Below are 11,805 nucleotides of genomic sequence, written 5' to 3' on the forward strand. Positions count from 1 at the left end.
CACAGCCCCTCTCCCTTTTATTAAGCTGATATCATATGCATGTGTACGCGTGTGCACATACGTGCATGCGTCTCTGTGCAGAACATGTACAAGGTAGCAGAACAAGTTCCATTACAAAAATATATGAGTTGCAACTCATGCAACATGCAAACAAAGTGCGGTTATGTGGTCAGCAGGGGAAAGAAGAATCGGGGGAGGAGGGCAAATGATGCTGTGGTTGAAACCTGTTTCTCTGAAATTGAAAACACAACTTCTCCACCTGAGTCACCTAATGTTGCTGTATGTGTGAGCGTATCTGTACTTGAGCATATGCATAATTGTGCATTCTGCAGATGCATTGCGGTTTTAAGCTTGTCTCATTGTTACAAGATAAGATAAGATGAGTTAAAATAAAATAAGATAAAATTACACATATTTGGGTATAAATGTGTCAGGAAAAATGTCTTAAATAAGTTGTTTCCCGGCCTGATCAAATTTATAGTGTATTTTTTAAGAGTGGCTCTCTTTCAAACGAAAAAAAAAAAATCAGGTTTTGCAACCACAACCTGTCTGCCAGCGGCTTTGTAGATTTTCTGACCGTAGTTACATCTATTAGAAAGCCTTTTTCTGGCTTATTCACAGCATTTATGACTAAACTGATGCTAATGCAAACTCTTGCTTTGAAATCCAAACACCGGCAGCACTTTATAATAATGCCACACTATTGAGCATTACTACAGTATTAGTAAGTGGTTAATTCATCATTTATAAAGCATTACTCCACTTTCTCATGCGATTTATAAATATAGATATATTATTATGACTATGATTATGACTAAGATTGTGATTATTACTAGCAGTGATGTAGTAATAGTGATAGCTGTACATGGTGTAACCCTTACAAATGGATAAACATATCTGTATTCATAACTGGCACACTAAGGAGAAGTAATTAAGCACTTACTAACACCTTACTAATATCTTACTAATACTTAATAGTGTGACATTATTATAAAGCAGCATCGGATATAAACACTGTTAGGGTGGAGATGAGTGCTGTGGGATTGAAAGGTATGCACAAGAATGGGTTTGTGATTCTAAAATGTTCCGGATTTTGTACTCGTATCCTGTTCTTAGAAGTTGTTAATGTGTTTTAAAGGTTTTTCAGAGATAACAGGAAACGATGGGATACATATGTTGTAGTTCCTGGTCCCCACTTTACTAACCTTTAAACCACAGGAAGTCCACTGCTCTCTACTGAGATAGCAGCACAGTTTAGGCAATAAATAGCCACCGAAACTCCAAAGTAGGTCAATATCAAACAGCTGCTATGACACACGAGACAAGATCATAATGGAGGTGGTTTTAATGTGTGAAGGAAATTTTAATATCAGGCCAGCATCAGCAAATCACATCTCTGCCAAGTCATATTACTAATTGTTTGATTTTTATCTCAATATTTGGTGATCACATGCTGATGTTATCGGTGTGTCTGAGCTGTTTGCACAATAAAAATGTGGTTTGGGGTTTGTATTTGTACAATATGTTTAGATACTTTGTTTCTTTCAGTATGTATAGATAAAGCTAAAATATCGAGAGGGAAAATCTGAATATATTTATTATAATTTTAATGAGTTGGGGATGGAAACAAATTTTAAAAAAAGAAAAAAGAAAACCCCCCATGAGGCTGACTTCAGCAGAACTGCACCCTACACTAGCTCGAACTGAAACCTGTGGTTTGAAACAGGCAAGAGTGCATTTTAATATAAATGCATACATGTGCATGTGTGAAACCCAGTAGAGTAACACATCTGCTTCGACAATAGAATTTCACTTATTTGTAACCACCATGGGGGAAATTTTACTGTCATGTATCTAGTCACTGGATCAAAGTTAGAAGGCCTCAAGAGGGTTTGTTGTAGATGTACATATAAAGCTTGTGACCAGTAAAAACATAAGACATAAATATAAAATGGCTTTAGATGATGTCCTGTTGTTGTAGACGAAATACAGTCATAAACATTTCAGACTTTTAATTTCAGTCTTTGATGACTCAGGAACGGTTCAAAGTCTAGTTTCTATTTTTTTGGTGACGGTGCAGAAAGGTTTTGTTCCTCAGGAAAGAACTGAAAACCTGCACAAGACATGACATGACATGATATTCGAGACCAGCGAGGTTTTAACGGAAAGTCTGAAGCGGAAAGCCCGCTTGCAGATTGGATTGAAGAGGCGGGACTTGCCAGCACCACAGGTAATGAACACCACAGGTTGTGCTATCTTAACCTCGGAGTTTTCCCCTATGATTTGGTGACAGGAAAAGTCCCCATGTTCAAAGTTCACCTGAGAACAGATTTAAGTGATTTAGCCGATTCAAAGTTAAAGTGTGTGACATGATGTAACGTAACGCCATTAACGTATTACCTCGTTAGGCATCTTTTAAGTTCTGTATGATAAATTTAAAGCAAACTCAGGTTGTGTCTTATTCTGATGTTTGCAAAAGTCACCTTTTTTCTGTATCTAGCATTGAAATTTCAGCTAGATTACCTAAAAACTACCATATTTCATGAACATGATGGTACTATAAACAAATAGATTTTATGAATTTTGATAGAGTGCTAGATTGCTTTTATTTTAAAACTGAAAAAAGGTGTCAGTCTTGCAAGATGAATCCACTCTCTAGGGGATAAACAAAGAAAAGAAGAGGTTTAATGGAAGCGTCGCAAAGAATAATGCATGGATACTTATAGGAAAAGAAGAGGAATGACTGATTACAACCCAGACATGAAAAAAGATGCTAAATGGGTAAAAGCAGAGTGAAGCAAAGCCAGTGGTTTTCTGCTGAGAAAGAAGAATATAGTAAATGACAAACACAGGGACAGATGCAGGAAATCACAACATGAGTAAGGTGCTGAGTCGCCATATTTCAAAATTTTGACACCGATGTCAAACATCCTGCTCTGAATTATCTGTGGGTTCTCAGTTGGCCTGAGATACAAATTATTTTCAGAGAAGCAAACCACCAAACGACACACACCAAATTCAGTTTTTACCACTACATTGCTGTATTATACACCGACACAGTCAAACACCAGCGACACACCAGGACTTAAAAACAATCCAGGACTCCTTTGGCTTCCTGGAACATGAATTAATTTTGTTCCAAACTGGAACATGAATTTATTTTTTTATCCAAACGAAAGCGATTGATTAAAAAAAATTATCTGTATTAAAAAATGTAATTAAAAAAACAACAACAACAAAAAAAACAGATGAATGTGTAGTTTCATTGTTGGGGTTTTTACCTCACATTACAACTTGGCTTCAGGCAACTGCTGTTGTGATTTGACGTTATATAAATAAAACTGGATTGAATTAAATATATAAACGCCTATCTTAAAAATAAGATGTGTTGCTGACCATTAGGTGGCAGTGGGGATATGTAGAGAGGTGTTTTTTCTTTGCTCTTTTACATTTTTACGCAGCTCACAGTGCTGTCCAAAAGTCCGGACCCACCCCTCATTTCTTTATACTTTTCTTCCAAGAAGCCAAACTTTCTATTGCTCAAGTGCTCTTGGGCAACAGTTCTTCAGGTTTTCTGAAGGCCTTTCAAAGTTTGTCTTTGGACATTGGCTAATTTTTCACTCATTTCCAGTCCAGTCCCTCCAACTAAAGACTGACCTGTAAATCATTCAAACGTCAAAACGGCAACAAACTGAAGGGATCAACCGATGTTGTGTCTGCACATAACAGATAACTTATCAAAGAACCAATTTTACATTGTATTTGTTAGTAGTAGCAAAATATAAAGAAACAAGTCTTGATAAATAATTATCACTCAGGTAAGGAAATCCCTGAAATTTGATTATGTTCATCTGGATGTCGTGTTTTAAGTGGGAGAAACATTTTGGCACTAACCCGACTTCTTCACTGTTAGCTGACTCCACGTTTCCCCAACCTTATAAAAGGCACAATGACTGAAACTAGCACTACTGACTAACAATGGTATTTATCTTAAAAATAAATACAAGACCGTATTTACTTTTAAGGGTATTTTGTATAATTTCATTTTTTTTCTATTTTAAAAGGTACTTTAAGAAATGTTTAGTGCAGTAAAAAAAAAAGTTCTGTTATTTACATTATTGAAACTCATTTTAATATACTTGTCATAATTTGACGTAGTGTTATTATTTTTAGTACAATATATTTTTTTCTATGTGGATCTAGTATATTTGTAGAATTCATTTAGTTGTTTAGTAAAACAAACAATGACAATTTAAAAAATAGTGTTTTTTTAAACAGAAAATAAATGTATTCAGAAAAGTTGTACATTTATTCAAATTGTTATGTCTATAAACAGTTATAACCTGTTACTGTAATGCAATACAATAATATAATACAAATAAAAGTTTGAAAAATAAAATAATGAAAATTTAATGAAAATGAGAACTTATTTGACCCTGAAGAAGAGGTCAGAGGTGCAAAGTAATATATCTAGATATTTTAAATCTTTACGCCGTACTTTCGATGTAAGTTATAAGCAATGACAACCAATAAGTCATTAAGCTGGTTTTAATGACCTCAATGGATGTAATCCGAATTTAATGGATTGTTAACATGACCTCATTCTACACCTCTGCAAAAGTTTTATAAGAATTAACTCAAGATTTTTTGTGAGCTATTGTGTTTACAAATAGAAAGAATGACACACATGAGCCCAGTCAAGAAGAGAAAATCTTACATGGATCTAATGAGGGCTGGCTCAAGACGTGTGCACAGTACTGTACATTTTTGTTTCTACATTTGTATTTTTATTGTAATTGGAAGAAGCAGATCTAACAGGTACGATGGAGCTTCTGTCAGTACTTAATGTGACTGGCAGAGGTGTGGACTCGAGTCACATGACTTGGACTCGAGTCAGACTCGAGTCATTAATTTTATGACTTTAGACTTGACTTGAAAAAATGTTGCAAGACTTGTGACTTGACTTGGACTTTTACACCAATGACTTGGGACTTGAATTGGACTTGAACCGGTTTACTTGAAAAGACTTGATATTTTACCCCAAATATAAAATTTAACATGCATATTATATAGAGATTGAAAATGTGACGTCATTCACGGGTAGAACCGCAAAGGATTCTGGGAACTCGTGGCAAGCGGCACGCAGGCTTTCAATTAAAATCAGTCACACAGCGATAAAAAGAAACACAAAAATGTCAAGAAGCTGTTGTATTATTAACTGCAATAGCCGGTCGCATGACAGCCACGGGAAGCCGACGGGTAAAGAGATCGGTTGTTATCGGATTACGTCGTTGAAGAGAAATTGTTCGAGCCATGTTTCCGAAGTAACAAAGACGCAACGGGTGGCCTGGATTGCAGCCATTCAAAGATCAAATATAACGTCCCAGAACACTCCAGCTCACAGGTTAGTCTGCTCCAAGCATTTACACGAAGGTCAGTGTTTTTTAGTAGTTAATACGTCATTTTCATAACATAATTAGTGATATAGGGTACAAGCAAGTCTGGCGCTGAACAGAAATTGTCGCGCTATGCTCCTTTTTTTATTGTGCATAAATAGTGAATTGTCCTGACACAATATTGCGTTTCGCTTCTGTTATTATGGTACATTGACAAAAACATATACTTTTATTCACAGGATAAAACAGGTTTTTTGTATCACTAATTGCCCAGTGCGATTACAGACTGCGGTAAAGTGAGCCGTCATTTGTGAGCCGCGGTCAAGCCAGCCGCCTCCTATCCGTGCGGTGATTACAGCATACAATATTGTTGTCACTGCTACATTTCTGTAACGCTACCAGAAATTATTTCCACTACTAATTAATTACCGTTGAGCTCAAAGGTCCTATTAATAAACGGTTAAGGAATGTGTATTTATGACGACAATTTGTGAGACTGGTAAACTTATGATACGTACGATGGTCTTTCGTTCTACACGGTGCATTTCAAGGTCCTGCACCCATCCGTCGGTAAACTGTACCTGGGCTTGTTGCAGTGACCTGAAGTTACTAAACTTCATGAGTGTATGCACTCACTCCAAGAACCGTATAATTATAAATATGCATATAAATATGCTAAGATGAGATAGCTGACTTCATCTAACTAGCAAATGTTGTCCAGGCTACGTTGGTGATACAGTTTTTTTTAATGTGTATGATATTTTTGTCATGCGATTTTAAAGCCGGTCCTACAACCGCATCCAAGAATAACATGCAGCTTATCTCAGAACTGTCGGTGAAAATTATTCTTGGAGCTAAGTTTAATTGAGCTGCATTTTAAAGAGGTGCAATTTCACAATTTGTGTATATTTTCTAAGTTCACTATTTTGTCATGTGTTGAGAAAAACACAGATTTTAAAATTACATGGTCTAATATTTACATTTAGCATAACTGCAACATGCTTTTTTTCGGTTTTTTTTTAAAGACTCGAAAGGACTTGAAATTCAAAGTTTCAGACTTGTGACTTGACTCGGACTTTTACACCAGTGACTTGAGACTCGACTCTGACTTGCCTGACATTACTTGAGACTTGACTTGAGACTTGAGGATAAAGACTTGAGACTTACTTGAGACTTGCAAAACAATGACTTGGTCCCACCTCTGGTGACTGGTCTACTAAAAGTTCAGTCATTCAAAATAAATGGTAAATGGCCTGTATTTGTATAGCTTTACTAGTCCAAAGCGCTTTACACATCCAGTCATCCACCCATTCACACACACATTCATACACTGGTGATGGCAAGCTACATTGTAGCCACAGCCACCCTGGGGCGCACCGACAGAGGCGAGGCTGCCGGACACCGGCGCCACCGGGCCCTGACCACCACCATGCTGTAATTTTATTACAAATTACTGTATGATTGCCCAGTGCACATCCTGTCTCTCTGTTAAGGAAGAAAACATTTAAGAATCAGCATACACCCTCTCCTCTCTGCACATCCTCTCCTCTCGTCACGGTGATCTTTGACCGCTTCAGATAACGGATGCTCATTCATCAAAGGATACGGCGTTCCCTCAGCGTAGTGGTGCTCCACGACAACGAGTCTGCCCACAGGAAGAAAAAGAAATCCCACTCTGCTTTACACTCAGACATCAAACCCACCATGAGACAATTAAAGGATAAATCAGAACTACAGTGGAGCGGCGGGGACGACTGGTGGGAAGTGACTCTGAGGTAAATTTAGGCCTAAGCAGTGCCAGGAGACACCTCCGTGGGTCTAAAGATGGCAAGAATTTTATTTTTATCGCATTACTTAACATGTAAAAACAGTCGGCCAATGCGACTTCTCACACAGTAAGTTATGATTAGAATAACTGCCTGTAAAAGTAGCTGAATCAGAAACATCTGTAGGGAGCTGTGTATATCTGCCTTTAGATGATGTGTTTGAGTTTGTGGGAATACTGAAACATTACTGTGGCACAATGCATTAAATCTTGTCTGAACGTGAGAAGTGACTGCAATACTGATGTTTAGCTGCGGTCCACGCCTGAATAAATAAGACCTGCTGTCAGCAGTTGAGTCAGTCTGGTGCCTGCTGTCTCTGAAAAACATAACGTTCCCTGATATCATATCAGAGGATTCCTCATTCTGACATCTCTTATGTAACTCTGACCAAACCTTTGTTTCCACAGACAGTTTGGGTGGACACGCATCTGAAACAAGATCTCCATACAGAGAGACAGATTTAGCCACATCAATGAATTTATTACATACTTGCCATCATATTTAGCTCGTATTTGGACGCCAGAGGCATTATGATTATTAATGTCAAAGCTAAAAATGGTTTGTCCTGCTTCGCGTCAGATCAAGAAGACTCTAGTCGCACCTTGCCATTTCTATCTAAGATTCTCACAGAGAAACTTCCTGGAAGGGAATTGTTTGGGGCTGGAAATCCTGGGAAAGTTAAAAGAATGTGAAACTGATAACTAACTGATACCTGTGCCCAAGGACACTTCAACATACAGACCAGAGGAGCCCTGCTGTTTGTCCACCGGAACACAAGGGCCAAAGGATTCTGAGGTCAAAGGTCAGACTTGTTCGTGAAGAGATTTTTTGGGAAAAAAAGGCATGCGTGTGGTTGTTTTCACAGGATGTCCACCCCGTCCTTGGCTTCAGTTTTAAGCCAGGGGGGAGTTCAAGGAATGGTCACCAGGATTTGGGATTATACTCTACACATACTCACACACATAGAGTCATATATGCATACATGCATGCATATAACACTGAGGCTGCGTCCACACTACCCCGGATAAATTTGAAAACGGTGTTTTCGTCTGAAAACGCTCCGCGTCCACACTAGTGTTTTCAGTCGTTTTCACAGGGTTGTACGTCCACATTGAAACGGCTGAAATCGCTTACGTTCCAGTACTGCGCATGCGTGAAACGCAAGACGATTTGACCTGCCTCATTTCTGTCTGTCGTTTGTTTACTTTCTCTTTAAAACGTTGTGGCAAAATGTCGAGGAAAAGCACTGAGTTTTTTAAATGGACTAATAATGAGGTGGAGTTGTTGCTGCGAGTAACACAAAAGTACAAAGTTGCAAAAGCGAGTGAGAATTAAAGAATTTGAAGAAAAGCTATCGGGAGCATGTACAGACTGATATTAATCTTTAATAGGGCTGTCAGAATTGAGAGCAAACAAAACAACTGCTGTGTGATGCCCACCACTATCTTAGTTTAATTGGTCAATTGACTGTATCACATGACTAAAATGTGTCATCGTTTTCGAAAAGGCTCTGGGTTCGCTGTCCACACTGCGACGCGAAAACCACGGTTTCAAATGTATCCGCTTTGGAGAGCGTTTTCAAAACGCTGCGTTTTACTTGACCGAAAACGCCGTCTCAGTGTGGACAGAAGGCCAAAACGGAGAGAAAAAGATGCGTATTCAAACGAAAATGTGGACATGGCCTAACACTCACACACCAACTGTCATGTGACGGACAAACATGACATCAAATCATTTAAAGTCTTGAGCATTGTCTGTATTTTTGATACTTCGCTTAAAGCCATTCAGAGACTTTGGTGCATCCTTATCTTTATGTTAGAGATAGGCACTGAATGCAGGCAGTACATATGTCTGACTCTGTGATCACTACTTTAAATTCACTACCTGACAGACACACGGCTTAAAGACAAGATTTCCTGTATTAATTAAATGAATTTAAATAAAATACTCTCAGCAATAACAAAAACGAAGTTGAACGGCTGTGTTCTGTTTTGCTGTCGTCCTTTGCTTCTCACACTTTGTGTCCATGGACACCGAACGCAATTAGCAGCCGGGTGTCACCACTCGGCCGACCCGGTGACTGCTACACCCTCTGCCACACTCACACTGCATGACTCACAAGTGGATGTGCCAACTAAAAAGGGTTGGAGAGATACAGTGGGAGATCCCTGGTGCGGTCCTTTTTATAGAAAGGTGACCTATCAAAGAATTGAAGGAAAAACCCGAAGCGCTGAACCCTAAGGGTGATTTGTTGGTTTGGTTCACTTACAGGGAAAGGTGATGAAAGATTTCTGTTTTGGTCTCTTCCAAGGCCTCCATCTGACCATATGGGAAACAATGACCGATGTGTTAGAGAGTGCTTCCCTCCAACAGAGTCTCAGACTCATTGTTGAGCAGCACCGACGCTTCCTGAGACACTTCAGTTTGTAAATTAGCATTGTTTGCCAGTGGAAACAGTGACACATCATGTCCCTGTCACAGCACTATAGTGACTCCTATTGGCTGGTCAAAGAGATGATGAATATAGCAGTGTGATATAGCAGTGTGAACTTTCCACAAGTTGCGTCCTCATGGTGAATCTCATGCTTGGCAGATGAAAAGAAGCAGCTACCATGAGTATGTGTCATACAGGCAGGACATGCCTGTTTCCAGGCCAGCTCAGATCAGGAGTGAGAGGATATGCAAACCTTCAGAAACGAGGAGCACTTGGCCTCTGACCTCAAGAGTCGTAGGTAGCGTTTTAAAATGAGATCATTCAGAGATGAACATGGAGAACACAGGCCATTTTATTAGGTACACCTTACCAGCACTGGTTTGGACCTCCTTTTGCATTCAGAGCTGTCTTAATTATTCACATACTGACATGATAGCATCACACAGTTGCTGCAGATTTGCTGCACATCCATGATGTAAATCTCCCGTTCCACCTCATCCCAAAGGTGTCATGTTCAAGAAACCAGCTTGAGATGATGTGATGCTGGAAGCAGCCATCAGAAGACAGGTACTCTGCCGCACAGTTAGGCCCAAATTGAGCCATGAAAATATCATTACATAAAACCATTACAGCGCTACCAATGGCCTGAACCATTGATAGACAGCAGTGTATATTTTCCTGACTTATGTTGTACCTGTGTAGCCTCAGTTTCCTGTTCTTAGCTGACAGGAGTGGCACCTGGTGTAGTCTTTATGTTATGTTATGTTATCCTTTTGCATTATTTAATATTGTATCATCTTTATATTTATTTGATATACTTTGGTTGTATTCAGACTGTATGTGCATACTGTACATGATGCATTTAGTCCTCAGTATTTAACTTAACTTTAACTTTTAAAGTTTAACGTTTAAAGTTAAGTTAAAACTTTTTATTCTTGTATTCATGAGTCAAATTCTTTTAAAGACCATTAGATGTTGGTTAGTAGAGATCACATCAAGGCTGCAATTCTCACGTCACCATCCTCTGTGACATATGAGATAAAGAGCATCACCCCCACCCAACGCTCTTCCGGTTTGCTCGAGTGGATGAAATGAATCCTGATGTACGGCTTCCTCATGCGTAATTCTCCACCAGATAAACATGGGCATCAATCACGCGCATCCACTGTACTCAAACACAGGTGCATGTTCATACATCACCGCTGACAGATGCACCATGTTTAGTAGAACAAGGGGAATCAGCTCAGAATACGCTGTTCTTTCCTGCTAAAAAGACAAACAATGAACCAAAAACAGAGACAAACACATTTCAGCATGTTTTTGCCATTCTTGGAATACTGGATTCCTTCTTCCTGCCTGTTTATGTCTATTTCTGGTTCACATCCATCAGCCAGTCGTAGAAGTCCACAATTTGCAGGAAAGAGAAAAATAGTGGACTTGAAATAGGCTACACAGAGTTATTTATGTTTCTGATCACAAATTTTTGCCTGTCATATGTTATGTGTTTTTCATGATCTAGGGGTGCTTCTCACACACTAAAAATATTCACTAAAAAGAGCATATGCAGTTTGATTTGCATTATTAAACATGAAACATCCCTCTGGGTTCTTAAAGGTGATAAAATGTAAAAAGTTAACGCTTACAAGACTAACCTACACACATAATGTTAATATGAAAACATATTACGGTGAAGGATCCACGTGTGTGTGTGTGTGTGTGTGAGCGCATGAGAAAGAAAGGGAGAGAGTGATGGAGGTCAAGGTGCAACAGACAGGAAATGGGGGACAAAAACAGAACTTCCTGTGTGCGAGAAAAGAGAGCTGCATCTTCACTTTATGTGGTATATGTATATGTGCGTGCGTGTGTGCGCACATGTGCATGTGTGTGTGTGTGGTATCTTTTAGGAGAAATTTAAGTCATAATACAGAGGAATGTTTTGGCTTCCTGTCAAACATAAACCGCATACATACATACATACACATGGAAGTCTCTAGATAATAGAGTAATGTCTGTGGTCCCATGCTTGGTTTCCTGTCACTTGGAGCTCGTCTCACGCTGTGGTCCACGTCAGATACACTTGCAAAGCAATCTGGAAATGTGCCCTCATGTGCCGCACAAAATCTTTTTAAGAATTTAGTCAGAGAAGACA

This window comes from Astatotilapia calliptera, chromosome 15 (assembly GCF_964374335.1).
Source record: "Astatotilapia calliptera chromosome 15, fAstCal68.1, whole genome shotgun sequence".
Classification (NCBI taxonomy): Eukaryota; Metazoa; Chordata; class Actinopteri; order Cichliformes; family Cichlidae; genus Astatotilapia; species Astatotilapia calliptera.